This window comes from Lepisosteus platostomus, chromosome 24 (genome assembly GCF_059453375.1).
Source record: "Lepisosteus platostomus isolate fLepPlt1 chromosome 24, fLepPlt1.hap1, whole genome shotgun sequence".
NCBI classification, from domain to species: Eukaryota; Metazoa; Chordata; class Actinopteri; order Semionotiformes; family Lepisosteidae; genus Lepisosteus; species Lepisosteus platostomus.
In genome coordinates, this window is record NC_142634.1 from 1,426,144 (window position 1) to 1,445,144 (window position 19,001).

Genomic DNA, 19,001 nt, shown 5'->3' on the forward strand with positions numbered 1-19,001 from the left:
GCTTAAAATGTTTAGGGAGAAATGGAAGACTGGTGTGTATTTTTTCTTTAAACTACCAAGACCAGCCATACACAGTACAGTTTACATACATACAGTAATGTTTTAAATTAATATCGTTTATGACCTTCAGATGCGTTATGCTCCTCTTCTTTTTATGCTCAGCTACTAAAATTTCCCTTTAGTGGTAAAATCCATATAAATATTCAAAACTAAGCGGATTAAAATGTGCACAGTAAAGACATTAAATGATTAAATCTTTGCACTACCAACCAATGCACCACGAGTGCCCCTGTCGGTCATTTTGGCCAGCCAATCACTTGCCCTGCGGTATGCTCCGGTGCCCCGCGGTGGCTTGTGGGTAGGTTACCGTACCGCGGGTTTTTACCGCGCATTTTGAATGGCTGCATCTGTATGTAGTAGAGCAGCCACCTGGCTATTTTCTATTGAAAGTCAGCCCTCGATCCAAGCTTTTGTTGCGCTTTCTGACCAAGCGAGGTCCAGTGGTGGCCCGGGCGCCCCGCTTGCTCCCGGTGACCCGAGGCGCGGAAACAGGCAGCCTGGCCGGGCAGGGCAAAAATAGCACAAAGTCACCCGGGTGACCAGATGGCCTTCCGAAACAAGCACTTGGTTCGGACCTAGTTATATGCACTGTTTCAGAGATATGAATGAAAATATGTCATCCATTTTGTCAATATAAAAGGGAGTAACAGAGACGTAGATATAGATGTATGTTTCTGGTGTATTTCTTGTTTGTGAACATATACACACGCACAACACTTACATAAACACACCTCATAATAAAAGAGCAAAGCACTAAGTAGCATGATTTAAAGGATGTTGAGATCCGAGAATAGCCCTGATTGAGCTCTGTGCTTAAGTCCACCCCGGGGCAAAAGCAGCGATGCTGGCGTTCTGGGGATGGTGAATTATTGATCAAGGAAGGGAGTTCTCGAGGTCTCGTTCCTTGCCTGTGAACAGTGCTGTGTAAGTCCCCTCTAAAGACTCTGAAAGGCATTTAGATCTCGAGGTAACAGATGCCCATAGTTGAATAAGTGCAGGAATGCACAGGTTTTTCATGTGAAAGCATCCCCCTACTGTATGAGCTATTACCTCACACACGACAAAGTAACTCTTAAAGAGACCGAACATGTGTGCTAACTGGTGGTTTGAGAAAGTGGTATAAGGGTCCATTTATATATCGGAAAAGTGTAAAGGAGGAAAAATATAAGAAGAAGCTGAGTTTGTCAAAAGGAGTTTGTGGCAAAGATGCCTATAAAGAAAGCATATGAGCATATTGGCAAAAGCAAAAGGATGTAGCTGCCACCCTGGTGTGCGGCCGGCACCAGGGGTGGCAGATACATGAGAAAAAAAGAAAGAAATTGGAATGCGATTACTAAAAAGTGTGTTTATGGTAGAGAAAAAAAAAACCCAAAAAGAAAAGATACTTTTACTCGCTACGAAAGAGTATGAACAAGTGAAAAGAGGTAGTGCAGGAGAATCAGAAACTAAAGGAAGAATTAGTTCCTGGTTGCACTACACTAGTTAATATGTAACAACCGTCAACAAAATTATATCCTGCTCTCCCATAGGGGAACAGACAGGCAGGAAATGAAAATAATTGGGATCAATTCCCTCAGTGGCCATATGGAGATGGGGGATCTGATTGGGGATGACATTTGGTGCGAGTGGGATAAAGACGGATCAGGGACTCCCCTAATAAGGGAGGGCACCCACAGATCTGTACTCTCACCCGAAGTAGGAAAAGACTTGATGTAGCAGGGGCCGGCGCTGTTGATGACGAGGGGGTCCACACTCACACCTACCTTACCTGATTCCCCCATATGATCAAACCCCAAACTGGAAGATATTGACCGGAGGGCTAAAGAAGTACCGCATCTGAAATTAGGAATGCAGCTACATGTAGAAGTGAAACCAAATACAGCGCATTGTAGTACGAAGAGAAAAAATATATTTTTGATCTGTATGTGTGTTTTATGAATTTGTGTGCCGGCATACTGTGTGTGTGTGTGTGTGTGTGTGTGTGTGTGTGTGTGTAAAAGACCGCAGTGCGTAACTGAGTTTTGGTATACTAAATGACGGTGCGAGTGTGTTTAGCCAGCCAGACTGGCTAGAGATGTAACTAGAGAGACTTGACGAAAATCATCTTAAAAAAGAGATTGGAAAACCTCCAATTGGGGAAAAGGGAGAAGTCAGGTTGAAGCCTCTAATAGATGTGGTTAGAAAAAATGTGAAAAGAATGTGGGGTTGTATGATGATGGGGTGTGTGGCCGTCAGCACACCAGATGCCCTGCATGCTCTCTCAGCCATATGACATTTTGTAGCCAGAAATTCATCCTGGTGGATACCCAGGTGTATGACAAAGATGATCCTGTGGTGTGGACTGCCCTGCCCCTTGGATACTGATCTAGGGGCATACTATACTGGGAAGGTGTGCCAGGTTGTAATTGCTTCACTAGGGGTGAGGTGGAAGTTACATTGCCCCCATCACCCACAGTCTAAAAGACCAACAAAGGAAATATCAACTGAAGGAACACCGTGAGTAGATGCTCTACCTGCAGTCCTGTGCAGTTTGCGGGCTGGGGCAAATGGAACTGTGAGACTGAGCCCATTTGAGATCATCTCGGGCAGCCAAAGAAACTCCCTGGAGGCCAGGTTTGGCTAACGGACTGTTGAATTTACTAACTCTCTATTTCAGTATTGTAGGTTTGTTAACTGAAGTGGTGCACAGGGCTTGTGAACAGGTGCTGGACGCTTGAGGACCTCCAGTAGACGGGAGACATGACCGGATACCTGGCGAGTGGGTGCAGGTGAAGAAGAGATACCCTGCCAGACGTTGCAATCCTGCTGGGAGGGACCATATCAAGTGCCACTAACTACTGACTGTGCCATCTGAGTGACAGGATGAGATTGCTGGATCCACGCATCGCACTTTCAATAAGCCACTGCACCAGAGACTGAGTGAACAGAAAGAAGGATGTTGTTACCGTTTCTGTGTCTGATGCTTCCTAAGGTGGACCAACAGTGTGCTTGTTAGGCCTGAGGAGCATTACTGGGGATATGGTATCAATACATTCCGGTGTTGGCATATCTATCAGCCCCCCAAAAAATGATAATCAGAGTTGGGTCAATAGATAGATCTCCACATGGCTGAGGTCTGCGTTTGGGTCCTGGGGTAGGACTTTATGTATTTGTAGGATTAGGATTGTTTTATATGTATAATTGTAACTATCACTTGTACAAAAACATCAATCACATCTTGTTGTAACCATGGAACGCACAATGTCATGATAATGCATGCCTGTACATCTAGAAAGGAAAGATCTGCCCTGACATTGTATGTGTAAAAAACAGGCAGTACTGACGAATGGCATATTTTATAAGGGGGGAATGAATGAAGATGTGATGACGGGGTTAATTTGAAGTCCTTTCTGCATGAAGATTAGACTTCTAAGGCTGGAGTTTATGGCAGGAAGGGGGTTAACTGATAAGGATTCCAAATGCGAGCTAGGAGAGCTAGGGAACCCCCTTGGGACTTAATCCCTGACCATTTAGCCAAAAAGATGTAAACTGGCCAAACACGTGACCTTCCCCCTTTACCATAATAACGAGTGACGTCAGAAGCGGAAAGGAAAGGATATATAAACCTAAAGTTTGTACCAGCACTTTGAACAATATTTGGGTTTCTTGCGGGAAACAAGACTTCGGCTTTATTGTTCCTTGCATGCAATAAACTCATCTGTTTAACTTCATCTCGGGATCCAGAACCTTATTCTTTCTGTTACAACAATACCATTGCAACACCTGAGTATAATGACGAGAGCCTAACCACCTCTGCAAGAGGAAGAGGACCATAGTCCAGAAGTGAATGAGTCACTCAATGAACCAGCCTTTTTAAGTGGACTAAGTGGCCAGACCATAACCATGCAACTGCCAAATAATGATCAAACCTGTCTTATCTGCAAAGAAAAGATTGAAAGGCCGAGGATGGCACGGCAACACTATACCACGCCCCCCTTTTCCAGCCAATGGGCGTCAGCGGTGGTTGGCCGCCCCGCTCCCTTGCCAGCCAATGGCGTGTTGTTATTTGTGCATGTCCCACCCCCTCAGGAGCCAATGGTGTGTCGTTAAGGGTCGGAACTCCCGCCTCCCCCCGGCCGGTCGGTCCGGAGCCTCAGGGTCCCAAAGCCCCAAGGCGGCGCATCCCTCCCTTTAGGTGTGTGAAAGTGTGTATTGGTTTGGAAGGGGACCATGTCTGCCGCGGGGTTGAGTGCGCTCTATTATAACCCTAGGAAATCGGGTAGTTACGGCGGCGCGGGGAGTTTTGTGCGGGCCGCGAGATCCCGGGGTGTGAGCTGCGCCAGCCGTGGCCGGGTGGCCGAGTGGTTGTCCGATCAGGCTGCTTATACGCTGCACAAGCCGTGTTTCAAAAGCAGCAGGGGTGTAAGCACACACACACACTGACTGCGTAAAGTCTCACGGAAAGAATTCGCAGCACAAACACCATGTGAAATGTGAACCGCTTTATTTCAACAGTGGGTTTTCAAACACAGAAACAGCGCAGCAGCACTTTTTACACAAGTTACAGACTCCAGTTTGCAAGTATGTGAAATGTGAACCGCTTTATTTCAACAGGGGTTTTCAAACACTGAAACAACGCAGCACACACGCGTTATCGGCTCCTGTTTGCATTCAACAATTAAATGTTGGTGTGGAAAATTAGTTCGGTACACGTAACCACCACCCCAACATTGCTGAGAAACTTTGCGGCATCTGAAAAAGCATTCATAACCCCCTTCCGCTCCCTGTGTCTAAAGCCATGCGAACCACACTGGGCGATCCGATCTAGCAGGGCAAAAAAATTTGCCTGGGTAATCAGAGGGATGGTGTTACCACAGGTTCTGTGCAAAACACACTGTATTTTGGAATACACACTGTAGAACCCCCCAGGCTTCCTTTTCTGATCTGAAAACATCAGATCTGCAATAATTTCACTCAAGTTCTTGACATACACATCTATCTCTTTAACAAATTTAAGGACATTAGCATTCGAGTCTTTGTTTTGCATATCAAGCTTTGTAGAGAGAAGTGTGTAAAGCACTCTTAGTAAGAATTCAGACGTATACATTCAAAATTCTTCATTCTTCGGACGATGGCACACCCGGGTCTGTAAAACAGAGTGAAATCTGTATTCACATTTTACATAGATCTTTTTTTTTGCATCTGTAAAAATAAGAATAGTGTTTCTTTTGCAACTCATCAAAAGGCACATCTACTAATTTTTCATCCAGCTGTTCAAGTGTGTTGTGTAAATGCTCGTATGGGGAGCGGTCCTCAATTATATTTTTTTGCAACTGTTTTAGGCACCGCTCAGTGTCATTTGTAATGGTGTACGAACCCAGACACCTGGCGGTGTACAGAACAGCTGATAAAATTCAGGCTAAACTGAGAGACTTATACATTTCTAAAGCGGCAAACGTCACGTCTTCAAACCCATCTGTGTAACCGCCAGACAGGCATGTGTGACCCTGCTGCCCGGGATGGTCAATCAAACAGGCCGGGCAGTCATCAACCAGGACCCCCTTTAAACAGAGACATTCAGTTGTGCCGGTAGGCTGAAGATTGACCCGTCCACATCCTCTTTATTCTATTAAAGGAAAAAGAAAAGGAAGGCTTAACAAAATAGACATGCTTTGTACCTAAAATATCGAGCATTTAACGCACTTTTGAGCTAAGGTTTTTCGTTAATATTTACCATTTGTAGCGTGGTATCATCGCTAGCACCCGGCAGTTCTTCAACATCTGGTAACCCAGCTGAACCCACACCCCCGCCGCTGTCACAGAGTGCAGAGGGTGGGGTCGGGTTTTGCTAAAAAGAAGACCAAGTATTAAAATGACATACGCTAAGCACCGATACAACAATTCCACGATCAGAAAACATATTTTAGCCGCCTACCTCTTCACTTTGTAGAGTAGCGGACCCCGTTGTTTCTCCACACAAAGAAGCCATCTCCACAGCTCCGCGGTGTCTGACAGCTCCAAGGACGCACTGCGACCCTGTCAGGCCGGAGCGTTTAAGAATATGCGCCAATGGTGTAACACGCCTACATAACACAAGACATTTTTCAATTGGTTGTGATGCTTTAAAACGCATCACAACATTGGTTGTGATGACCCCCCTGATTTATCGAGAGCGAAAAGTATTCACATATCAGTTTATAAGTTTTAAAGTATTATCACACAACGCAAACACAAATGTTGTGTTTCCCCAGAAAAGAAATTTTAAACACACGGGGTTGGTCTTAAAGTTTTTAAAATAACGTAATAAGACAGTTTATTTTTAATAACACATTCGCGACAGCTTTTTCGAAAGTTTGAGATAAAACGTAAACAGCGTAAAAGTCTTTAAGGTATTAACAGGCAACAACTGATGGGGTGTTGTTCCTCATACTTTAACGGATTGCCCCTAAAGTTCTAAAATTACCTAGTAGAGATAATTTGTGATTTTTGGAGACGTGCGGTGTGTGTGTGTGTGTGTGGGGGGGTTAGTTAAAGGCTCTGCAATGCAGAGTGGAGGGGTGGGGGTAAAATTGACCCCCAGGGAAAGTTTACAAACATTTTAAATTCATGTAAAGTTTTCTAATTTACAAGCACCACATGTATTTCACGCAAAAATGTTCTTAACATCGCAGCGCGAAAAAATAAAACCTCAAAACGTCAAGCTTGGTTTGTGAACATGTCCCTATAAAGAACAGATACATTTTCTTATAGCGTTAATAAAAAACACTTTGCTTGATAATATTCTTAGCGGTCTGTTGGTGAATCAAACACAGACACCGTGGCACATTTTCACCACGTTTTAACAGCTATGAAATTTAGACAACGTTGTATGCCTTAAAATAATATAGATTTTAACATTATAACGGTCTAAAACATTTTCTAAAATGTTTCTTAAAATAATTTCTACAGTCCAGTACGTGCACCCCCAACGATACCTAAGATTAATGGTTTTTTGGAGGGGGGGGGTTCTTAGAAGAGTTTATCGGTTTGGGTATCAGTACCAGCGGTTTAACAGGCGAAGTTTTGGCTGGATTCCAATTCTTACAGTCTCACGTTATCGCCTAACTCGTCAGAACAGATCACGCCGATCAATTACAACAGTCTGAAGATATTCTATTTACAGACTTAACACTGCTCGACTTGATAGACGAAGACGAGGACTCCACGAATTTCAGCTGTATGTATATCCGGCTTTTTGTGAGACAATTACAACGTCACGGTGCATGTCTCATGTTTGCTATAGTTACAAAACGTTGCATAATATTTGTATACTAGGCAATATTGAATTACTATAATGGCATTACCAGGGAGTTGTTCCCTAATGTCATCATGACTGTGTGTATCCATTCATTTCCATTAGCCCCGAAAACCACAGCTGTAAAAAGGCCAGTTACGGCGCAGCCCAACACTGGTGAGTAATTACGACAATGTTTTGAATAACGCTTTACGACCATGGGAGTCTTAAAGACACCGGGGTACATACTCCACACCAAAACTCGTATGTGTCTATTCCGCAGACGCGGGCGAAGGGACAAGTCGCTACACATTTAAAAAACCTCGTTTGGGGTTTACAATACCACCTCAAAACCTTGTGGAGACACATGCAGATGTTCACGTCATACCAGAGGGAGCGGGGCATATTATCAGATCGCCTGAGAGAAGAGGTCGGTATTATATAAAACATTCTTTTAGCATGGCCATTTAAACGTGTCTATAATAAAAATCCCCACCGTTTTTCTATTTTTTGGTAATTTGCGGTGTTGAGTTCTTTCACTAATGGTATTTTCCCACTCCGTGCAGAACCCGGACCTTCAAAAAATAAACTGCGAAGAGCCAACACGTTAACTGGGTCAACGAGCTCAAAACGTCTGAAATCAACAATCAAAGGTTAATATAATTTAAGCGTGGTCAAGATGTGTTATGATCCACTTACGGCAAACGTTACTTCTTTTGTTAGATTCGCTGAAAGATCCTAGTTCGCGTAGTTTTCTGTTTGGGAGTGTTAAAAAGCCTTATTTTAAAACTTCTTAGCATTTAAAGTTAAAAGCGACTGGTCTGTGCGAGGGTCTTTAGGCCGTTTGACCCAGTAGCGCCACCACAGTCGTAAAGGAAACCGGTGTAACAACATGTCCGGGTAACTTGTTCCATTCACCCGCAGCCCTTTGTGTAAGGATGCGCCACATGTGTGGTGTTTTTATCATAGTTATCGTAGTTTTCTGATTTTGACAGTTTAGATTTCATTGATTGTTGTGTTGAAAAGTCTTTTATTTTTATCACAGTGTAGTTTTCTGATTTTGAGATGTGGAGCATTGGCGTGGTATTAAAAAGTATTTTATTTTTTCACACAGCAGCTGTATCGACGAGCGGCGAAACAAATGTGGCGGAAACGTCGGACCCTAAGGTGGTGACTGCATCGGAGACGGCTGTTAAGACGCTGACCAAAACCAAACGTGTCAAGCCTGCGGAGCGAAATAATAACGCGCCTAAAGACTTGGTGCTTGGTGATTTGGGATACTCAGTGTGGTATATTGCAGACTTAGTATCAAAGGTGGGCACTAATGAGGTGGATAAAAAGCGGTATTTAGAGAATCTAAGAGCCGCTTTAGCAAGTGCACATGCAGTGTTTCCAAAAACGATCCAGGTTTACACCGCTAGCCTCTTAGACGTTTTTTCTAAAGAGGATGTCGATCTAACCTCTGGATTTCACTACCTCGTAATACTATTTCATGGAGCAATGGTGAAGACCCACTGGGATAAATGACTAAACATGCGGTCTAAAAAGTGTTTAAAAGACCAACCGCTTGCCAACAGCAAGCGTTTGTACATAAATAAAAGAATTAAACTGGCAAAAGCATGTTTGTTGTGTCGTAAAAGATTCAGAGAGAGGCAGCAGATTTCCCAAGGGTCCCCCGAACCACGCAATGAAAATGCAGTGGTAGAAAATAACTTAAGGCCCGAGGGTGTTGTAGCAGACCAGGATGGCGGTAACCGAGAACCGGTTGTACTGAACGATCTGAATCAGGTTGGTGGCGGTGCAGGGGCGAATAGAGACCCCTTTGTTTTCCTGGAGCGTATACGTAGTTATAACAGGTCTTTTTAGAGCAACAGAGCACCATGAAGAATTTCGTTTTGTTAATCTCGACAGAATAACCTCGTATGTACAGGCTATAGACGCTGTGCATGGTGCAGTCCAGAGAATATTGGATGAACTTTCTCCAAACATCGGGGGGAATGATTTTGTACAGCTGCGTTTGACTGCGGGTGGTTTTAACAAACCCTTGTTCTCACGCAGGAGACACCCCGGAGAATTAAATGCTGCCGATTTTTTAAGCCAGATCTCAGACCTCTTACAGAGCCACACAGAGATTCTCACCGATGACAGCCTCCGATTAGTGGTGACGATAGTTAGGAATATGCAGGGGGGTGCCCGCCGAAGATTTAAATCCGTTCTGTACAGCCGGGTAATTGCTCAGAAAAAAGCGCACCTTATCGACTTACATTACACGGGCGGTAATCTGTGTTTCGCCGGGTGTGTGTACGGTTTGTTGAATGAAGGTTGTACCGATGAGGAAATGTTACAGGGCGCTAAATGAATGCACAAAGAGTTGGGTTTTCCAGAGAATCGGAAAATTAGTTTGTCAGACATTACCGCTTTTGAAAAACATTTAAAGGTGGTCATTAAAATTTTGTACCACGACCAGGGTGATTGGAAATATTTTACAACGGGGCCCACACCATCAAATTCTAAAATACTTTTTGTTCTACTGTATGAAAAGCATTTTTATGGGGTCTTAAATATTAAAGCTTTTGTTGGGGCGGCGTATTTTTGCACTAACTGCCATGCGGCGTATAGCCACAAGAACGCACACGCCTGTGTTAAAGCTTGTAAAACCTGTTTAGATCCCCAGTGTTGTGAAATTGATGCAGTAATTCAGAATTGCCCAGCCTGGAGGTCTTTTGTCGTAGCTCTCAGTGTTTGGCGAGACACTTGCGGAATGTGGCGACGGTTGTTAGTAAGTGTGAGTGCAGGGTCTTTTGTGAGAAATGTGGGGTTTATAACCTCGCAAGTCACAAATGTAAAGAGAAACTGTGCTCGCGTTGTAACAACGTGATCGACACCCCTGAAACACATTTGTGCTACATACCGCCTTTGGACAACCCCAAAATTTCAAACAAGTACATTTTTTTCGACTTTGAATGTGTAGCAGCAATGCTTGTTAATAAGACAGAATTAAGCGTTGGTATGCTGTCCTAAAGGAGGCCCCATCTCACCCTCCATCTCTGTGGTGCAGCCACAGAGAAAGTATTCATGCAGGCTGATTTAAGATGTTTTCTTTTGATAAGGAACAAGCTCCCAGACGGGGATGCACTTAGCTAAGCCTGGCTATCATGATCAATGGTCATCCATTGGCGCCTATCAGTCTAGGGAGTGCCGAAAGGACATCTGGACTGCATTCCTAAGTGTTAAGAGTAAGTGACTTATACAGTGCCTTGCGAAAGTATTCGGCCCCCTTGAACTTTTCAACCTTTTGCCACATTTCAGGCTTCAAACATAAAGATATACATTTTTTTATTTTATGTGAAGAATCACCAACAAGTGGGACACAATTGTGAAGTGGAACGAAATCTATTGGATTTTTGAAACTTTTTTAACTAATAAAAAAATGAAAAGTGGGGCGTGCAAAATTATTCGGCCCCTTTACTTTCAGTGCAGCAAACTCACTCCAGAAGTTCAGCGAGGATCTCTGAATGATCCAATTCACAAAAAGATTTCCCAAGCTTCAAACATCCCAAGGAGCACTGTGCAAGCGATCATCTTGAAATGGAAGGAGTATCAGACCACTGCAAATCTACCAAGACCTGGCCGTCCCTCTAAACTTTCAGCTCAGACAAGGAGAAGACTGATCAGAGATGCAGCCAAGAGGCCCATGATCACTCTGGATGAACTGCAGAGAACTACAGCTGAGGTGGGAGAGTCTGTCCATAGGACAACAATCAGTCTTACACTGCACAAATCTGGCCTTTATGGAAGAGTGGCAAGAAGAAAGCCATTTCTCAAAGATATCCATAAAAAGTCTCGTCTAAAGTTTGCCACAAGCCACCTGGGAGACACCCCAAACATGTGGAAGAAGGTGCTCTGGTCAGATGAAACCAAAATCGAACTTTTTGCCCACAATGCAAAACGATATGTTTGGCGTAAAAGCAACACAGCTCATCACCCTCAACACACCATCCCCACTGTCAAACATGGTGGTGGCAGCATCATGGTTTGGGCCTGCTTTTCTTCAGCAGGGACAGGGAAGATGGTTAAAATTGAGGGGAAGATGGATGCAGCCAAATACAGGACCATTCTGGATGAAAACCTGTTGGAGTCTGCAAAAGACCTGAAACTGGGATGGAGATTTATCTTCCAACAAGACAATGATCCCAAACATACAGCAAAATCTACAAAGGAATGGTTCACAAATAAACGTATCCAGGTGTTTGAATGGCCAAGTCAAAGTCCAGACCTGAATCCAATCGAGAATCTGTGGAAAGAGCTGAAAACTGCTGTTCACAAACGCTCTCCATCCAACCTCACTGAGCTCGAGCTGTTTTGCAAGGAAGAATGGGCAAGAATTTCAGTCTCTCAATGTGCAAAACTGATAGAGACATACCCCAAGCGACTTGCAGCTGTAATCGCAGCAAAAGGTGGCTCTACAAAGTATTAACGCAAGGGGGCCGAATAATTTTGCACGCCCCACTTTTCATTTTTTTATTAGTTAAAAAAGTTTCAAAAATCCAATAGATTTCGTTCCACTTCACAATTGTGTCCCACTTGTTGGTGATTCTTCACATAAAATAAAAAATTTATATCTTTATGTTTGAAGCCTGAAATGTGGCAAAAGGTTGAAAAGTTCAAGGGGGCCGAATACTTTCGCAAGGCACTGTATCTCACCTTGACCAACCAATCAGGGACTGGCAGGGCGTGGTAATACCACGTGGGTCTCCAATGCCCGCCAAACTCTCAACCAATCAGCATCTTGGTCAAAAAGGGAGCACAAGCTCAGATCGGGGCTCTCCTTGGCCATTTTCGCGCATCCTCAGAGACAATCACGTGACAACTGCTGTTGTCTGCAAAGGGACTTGGACTTTGTTCTAAGCGCGAGGCCGAGGATACCGTACGTACTCAGAATTCTACCAACGTGAATGCTCCGCTTGATCAACGGCAGCTTACAGTTGGACCCTTGTCGACAACCTGAATAGCTTATTCAGAAGCAGCGCTGGACCGGGAACGAACCAGTTTCTTCCCAGGCAAAAGAGTGACTTGTGAGGACTCGCGGTCACACTCTGTGCATAGAGACTTTCTACTAGCCAGCCAGACTGCTGGTAGATCCCCTCGGAGCAACGACTGCCCTGCGCGCCGCAGTCAGATTCCTCCGCCCGTCCTACTCCGAGCTGCACCTTGACTGGTTGGCCGGTAGCCAGAGGACGCCAGGACAACGCCCATTGGACAACCGCTGGAACAGAGGCTGCAACAGAGCCTGTCAGCTGGTTTGGTGTTCGTGCCGGGAAATTCCAAATCCATACACAGTGGATAAGTAAACCCCATGTTCTACATTGCGTCTCGAGAATTCAATTGTACCTCAACACAAGTTGTTATCAATTTAATTCATGAGTAATGTATTTACTTTCGAGTTTAGAGTAACAGTGGGTAATAACACTGATTAGCGATTTGGTAACCGAACGATATATATTGACATATATTCTCTGTTGTGTATCTCTTTGTGTTTGCATCTCTTCGAGATTATATACCTTGTATATTGATAACCCTCACAGTAAGGTCTGCTGCTCGTATCCAGGCAGACTAGTATATGTTTGGTGCACAGTTTATATTAATAAATGTATATCGTGTATTGAACCCGTGTGTGTGCGTTGTTAGTTGTTCTGACGATTGATTTTCTAAAAGCCCCAATGAACAACCTCGTGATTACTGCTACAATTAATAATTGTCTCAGTAAACCCATCAAACCACTACAAATGCATGCAAGAAACGGGGACACACATACCAAATTACGTCCACGCCCTTCATATTGACAATAAACGAAGCTGGGAATTTTATGGTGAAACTTGTCTAAAGGATTTTGTGTGTAAATTTATCGATAGACGTTTCAAAAACCATACGTTCATATCGCACAATGGCAAGGGATATGACAATTACCTAGTGATCAGACAGTTGTTAGCTGAAAAGATGGACATTGAACTAATTAAATCAGGGTGGTAAGATAATGTGTATGACCATAAAAGCTCTGAACATCAGATTTATCGATTCTCTAAACTTTCTACCTATGAAATTAAGCAAACTGCCAGCAGCCATGGGGGTTCCCCGGGGATAAGGGTCATTTTCCACACTTGATGAACACTTCAGAAAACCAAAATTATGTCGGCCTGATGCCACCGCCAGAACTTTATGGTGTTAACTACATGCTGCCGAGCAAGAAAGCCGAGTTTTTGGTTTGGTATGAAGATTGCAAGGGAAGTGTGTTTAACTTAGAGAGAGTTGAAACGTTACTGCCATTTGGATGTGGCAATTCTAAGAGAAGGCTGTGTCAGGTTTCGGGACGAGGTCATGAATATGACCAGACAGACACGCGTGACTGAGTCAGGGGCCGCCTGCGTTGTGTGCATCGACCCCTTTCAGTTTGTGACCATCGCTAGTGTCTGCATGGCCATGTTCAGACTTATGTTTTACAGGAAGAGATGATAGTGTTGCTACCCCATGACAATTACCACCACCAGCAAAAACGATTTTCTACAACCAGCATTCAGTGGCTTATGTACATCGAACACACAGAGCCCGTTAAAATCCAACACGCGTTAACCACGGCCGGTGAGTTCAAGGTTGGCCCATATTTTCTGGATGGTTATGCTGTATTTGACGGAGTGCCGACAGCCTTTGAGTTCAATGGCTGCTTTTTGCATAGTTGTAGCGTTTGTTATTGTGAAAACGATTTTAATCCGCTGACAAACACTACTTTTGGCTGGTTGTACAGAAAGACGATGGTTAAAATTAATTTTCTCAAAATGAGAGGTTTTAACGTATGTGTTTTGTGGGAGCACGAGTTCAGAGACACGCTTGTTAAAAATGGGGGCTTGGGTAAATTTCTAACAGCTGCGCAGTTACCAGAGCCTCCGCAACCGAGCGAGTTGCTTTTTGGGGGGAGAACAAATGCGATTTGTTTGCATTACACAGCGCAGCCCGGTAAAAAAATTCATTACTATGATTTCACCAGTCTTTATCCGTTTGTGAACAAAACTAAAAAATACCCACTGGGGCACCCCCGAATAATTTTTAACAACTTTTGAGATTTAAAACGGTATTTCGGTTTAGCGAAGGTGAAAGTTTACCCACCCAGACATTTGTACTTTCCAGTTCTTCCAACCAAAATTTACAAAAAACTGTTTTTCACACTGTGTCGTACGTGTGCTGAAACAAAACAGACCACCCCCTGTGAGCACGGTGATGAAGATCGTGCCTTGACTGGTGTCTGGTGCACCCCTGAATTACAGATGGCCTTAGATCTGTGGTATAGAGTGTGTAAAATTTACTAAATTTGGCATTACGAAAAGGCCTCACACGATCTTTTTACCGACTACATCAAACTGCATCTGTAAGGGAAACAGGAAGCTTCGAGGTTTCCAGAGTGGTGTACAGATGTCGCGAAACAACAAAGATATATCAGCGAATATTATGAAAAAGAGGGTGTCCGGCTGGACCCTGGCAACATTAAAAAGAATCCGGCCAAAAGACAGCTTTCAAAAATTGCCTTGAACAGTTTGTGGGGGAAGTATGGACAAAGAGACAATTTACCACAGACCACCATTGTGAGAAACCCCGATGAATTGTTCAGGTACTTATTTACGCCATATCATGAGGTGTCAGCCTGCGAGTTTATCGATGAAAACACAGCCTGTGTTACGTGGAAACCCACTAAACACCACTATACAGGCCATTCAAACACTAACATTTTCATCGCTAGCTTTACAACCGCCTATGCCTGCTTGGAGTTATACAATCTGCTAAATGCTTTGCAAGGCCGCTGTCTGTACCACGACACAGATTCTGTTATCTTTGTGAGCCGGGAGGGTGAGTGGAATCTGGAACTGGGTGACTACTTGGGTGAGCTGACCATCGAAATCGCTGCTGGACAACACATCACCGAGTTTGTATCAACAGGACCCAAGTCGTACGGGTACAAACTGTCTGGAGGGAAAGCCTGTTTAAAGGTAAAAGGCATTACGCTCAATGTGAACAATTGTGAAAAAGTTAACTTTGAGAGTCTGCGGGACTTGGTTTTTGACTATGGCGTTAACCCTTATGCAGAGTGCCTGGAATTTAAACACATTTCTATTGAACAGCCGATGATCGTGCGTGTTAAAAAGGATTGGCGCTTTGAGACCCGGACCTTAAAGAAAACCCAGAAGGTGGTGTACGACAAGCGGGTGCTGCAAGAAAATTTGACATAGTTGCTCTACGGATATTAACATGATGGATGTCAGGTTAAAACACCCTTTTTCATGCATTTTGTCCGGACCCTCGAATTGCGGTAAAAGTTATTTTATAAAACAGCTCTTGGAGAACGGTGATACCGTTATGACTCGTAAACCCGAAAAAATAGTCTGGTGTTACAGCTGCTGGCAACCTCTATACGCTGAGTTGCTTGTGAAATTTCCATACATTCAGTTTATAGAAGGACTACCGACGTCGTTTTCCGACGACCAGCTACTGCCACCGGGTAGAGTAAATTTGATTATAGTTGATGATTTGATGGAGTCTGCGTGTGAAAATAATGAAATAGAAAAAGCTTTTTATACAAATACGTACACCACTAAAACCTCAGCATCATGTATATTGTCCAAACTGTGTTTTGTCAAGGCCGGAAAAGTAGAACCATCGCGTTAAATACAAAGTACATGGTGCTGTTTAAAAACCCTAGAGATAAACTACAGATTACAACCCCGTCCCAGCAGATGTACCCCGGTAAAGCCAAATTTTTTTTTGGAAGCGTTCGATTACGCTACTAAAAAACCTTTCGGTTACTTGTTGGTGGATTTAAATGCCGACACCCCAGATGACTATAGCTTGCGAACAGGTCTTTTCCCCCCAGATGTACCCACGTATACCCATGTATTTAAAAAATCTAAAAGTCAGTGATCTCGCAACCACAGACTCAGTCGACAAAACACGTTCGGGGTGTCGTCATGTCTTCACGCGTTCGGAGAAACCTGACTCTCTTACATTTTCTGGTAAAAGCCACCCCCAAACAGCGGAAAGCTATTCTCTGCGGGGCTACAAATGATCTTGTACAGGACATAGCTGAAATCGCCTTGAATACCTTGAAAGGGAACATACTGTTATCTGCTAAGCAGTTTGGGACCCTGAAGAGAAAGCGTAAGCTTATAAAGACTTTGAGTCGAAAGGGTCTTTCTCTTAAAAGAAAGACTCTTGGTGAACCAGTCCGGTGGTTTTATCGGGACCCTGTTGAGAATTGCAGTACCACTGATTACGTGGCTTCTACAACGTCAATAATGGAGCACCCTGAAAAAATTTACCTGGTACCTCAGAAACAGCTCGATCGACTCAGAGAGCGGTCTGGGTTCGAAAGCGATGTAAGAAAAATAACAGTCCGTCGGTTGGATGATGAAATGCGTGACATTCTTCAGAACTCGCATCTGGCCGAATATGAAAAAGTGAAATTGTACAGCCAGGTGTTACAACGGTATTTGACATTAGTACGCCAGGAGACTTCCAAAAAAGGGGATTTTAACCGTTGTGCTACCGGAAAATGCACCCACCGAACTATCACGCACGTTAGCACAACCGCCGTCATCGAGCGACGCTGACTTTGGATATATTTTGGACAGCGTGTCTCAGCGGTTCCGGAGAAATGCCGAGATATTGTTAAAGACCATGGCCCGCAATGAACCATTAATAGCCTGGAATGAAAAAGGGGAATTTGTGTACAAGGGGGCACCCGTTGAGGGTGTTGTAACAGAAGAAATAAGGTTCTTGATCCCGAGATGAAGTAAAACAGATGAGTTTATTGCATGCAAGGAACAATAAAGCCGAAGTCTTGTTTCCCGCAAGAAACAACAAAACCGAAGTATTGTTCGCCGTACTGTTACAAACTTTTGGGTTATATAGTGTTTTCTTCTCCGTTTCTGACGTCACTCGGTCTGATGGTAAAGAGGGGGGTTCATGGTATTTGGCCAGTTTACGATGTTCTGGACAAATGGTCAGTTTAACATTACACCCAGGGGGGTTCCTAGCTTGCATCTGCAATCCTTATCAGTTAACCCCCTTTCCTGCCATAAACCCCAGCTTGTGACTTAGAAGTCTAAACCCCCTACAGAAAGGATTAAATTCAAACCCCCGTCTTCACATCTTTCTTCATTCCCCCCTTATAAAATATGGCATACGTCAGTGTAGCCTATTTTTATACATACAATGTCAGGGCAGATCTTTCCTTTCTTGGCGAACAGGTATGTATTGCCATGACATTGTACGTTCCACGGTTATAGCAAGATGTGATACATGTTTTTGTGCACGTGATGATTACAATTATACATATGAACAATACTATTCCTACAAATAAACACTGTAAAAAGGTTCCACCCCAGGCCCCAAACACAGACTTCACCCAAGACCCAATTCCCCAATTTTCAGTATAATAGTCCTGATATTTCTGTCCCTCATTGTAAATGTGTTGGGCCAGATCTGAGATGTGCTCAGAATTATCAGGAATATATGTGCAGCATTCAGTGCCAATTACTGCACAAGTTCCTCCTTGGGCCGCCAGTACATAATCTAAAGCTGGTCGGTTCTGCATGGCCACTGTTCTGAGGGCTACCATCTCATCATTAACAGCCTTCAGACTAGATAAGGTAGAATTTGCTAATTCGTCTAAAGTCGAGGCCATTTGAATTAACTCTCGACTCAGAAAGTTCATGCCGGCTTGTGGAAATATTATACCTAAATAATATTCCCAATCAGCCAATTTTCTTTGTGGTCTGTGGTTAGGTCCGAAGGGGCTGTGGGTTTGAACACGGATATGAGGAACCACATATCCGGCTGGCAACCATGGGTAGGCTCGTTTTCCACAAATGAAATATGTTCCGTTTGGCGCTCCCCATGCCTCTGAAAATAAGAAGCTTATACCGAATTGTGGGGTGTGCCGATCCCATCCTGGAATTTGGAAGGTAGAGGTGGATATATTTGCATCGATGGTAAGGTTGCAACGACTCCATCCAACCAAGTGCAGACCATTAGTGTGCTGGAAACATATGTTTCCCTCACGTTCCTTATTTAGAGTCAGGTATGGTGGTGTATGACTTCTGTTATATTTAGGAGCGTAAGAGCCTGTGAAACTCGTGGGCTCTAAGCCTCGCTCCTGTAGATATTGTAATGTTGTGCAGGTTAAAGTCGTGTTATGGCAACCCCCATAGTTTGTCATATTAAAATGTCCTAAATTATCCCTCCAAATGATCATGCCTATGACTTCCTCGAGACGCCAAGGAATGGCCCCCATAGGAAGTCCTCCCTGTACATATTTGGGTAATGCGGCACACACCCAGCAGGCACTTTGGTTGGTTTTCTTAGCTGTCAGATAGGAGAGGCCTAAAAAGGAATTAATTCCATGTTCTCCTTTGTGGGAGAGATGATCATTAATCCCTGCGGAACATAGTCCTACAGCAACAATTATCGTTATTGACAGAAATGATTTCATTCTGAGTCTGCAACTGGGGATGAGGCTCGTCGGCAGTGTGACGCATGGATCCAGCGATCTTTTCCTTCCACTTGAACCGCAGACTCGGTTGTCAACAGGATCTGGTAGGGCCCGTCCCACCTGGGCTGGAGAACCTGTGAAGGAAATTTCCTGATC

The 19,001-nt window shown here is 43.9% G+C and overlaps 2 long non-coding RNA genes across 2 annotated transcripts; one reads left to right on the forward strand and one right to left on the reverse strand.

Annotated features, from left to right (window-relative positions):
• Positions 1-5,627: 5,627 nt before the first annotated feature.
• Positions 5,628-7,447, reverse strand: LOC148641347 (uncharacterized). Its single transcript, XR_015929801.1, has 3 exons — positions 7,383-7,447; positions 5,975-6,122; positions 5,628-5,887 (listed from the first exon to the last, which is right to left on the reverse strand). It is a non-coding gene; the product is annotated as an uncharacterized LOC148641347 (long non-coding RNA).
• An 81-nt stretch (positions 7,448-7,528) lies between these two features.
• Positions 7,529-8,919, forward strand: LOC148641348 (uncharacterized). Its single transcript, XR_015929800.1, has 3 exons — positions 7,529-7,742; positions 7,879-7,965; positions 8,427-8,919. It is a non-coding gene; the product is annotated as an uncharacterized LOC148641348 (long non-coding RNA).
• Positions 8,920-19,001: the final 10,082 nt, after the last annotated feature.